This window comes from Sinocyclocheilus rhinocerous, unplaced genomic scaffold, assembly GCF_001515625.1.
Source record: "Sinocyclocheilus rhinocerous isolate Xijiao unplaced genomic scaffold, SAMN03320098_v1.1 scaffold951, whole genome shotgun sequence".
Taxonomy (NCBI): Eukaryota; Metazoa; Chordata; class Actinopteri; order Cypriniformes; family Cyprinidae; genus Sinocyclocheilus; species Sinocyclocheilus rhinocerous.
This window is the reverse complement of record NW_015640464.1, coordinates 482,367-482,568: the sequence shown is the minus strand read 5'-3', so window position 1 is coordinate 482,568 and position 202 is coordinate 482,367.

The following is a 202-nucleotide window of genomic DNA, read 5'->3' as shown; positions in this document are numbered from 1 at the left end:
TGTGTAAGAAAGAAAAAGTGAAGACGTCGAAGATCTTGATGAAGAATAACTTTTATTACAGAATAGTAGTGACAAAGTATATGTAGTACCTTGGGTTCAACGGAGTCAGACTGAACCCCGAGCTCAAACATTTCAAACATTTTATACTGTATTACGTTCATCTTCCCGCTCAACATGTAAATGAAGTTTCGTAAATTACGGA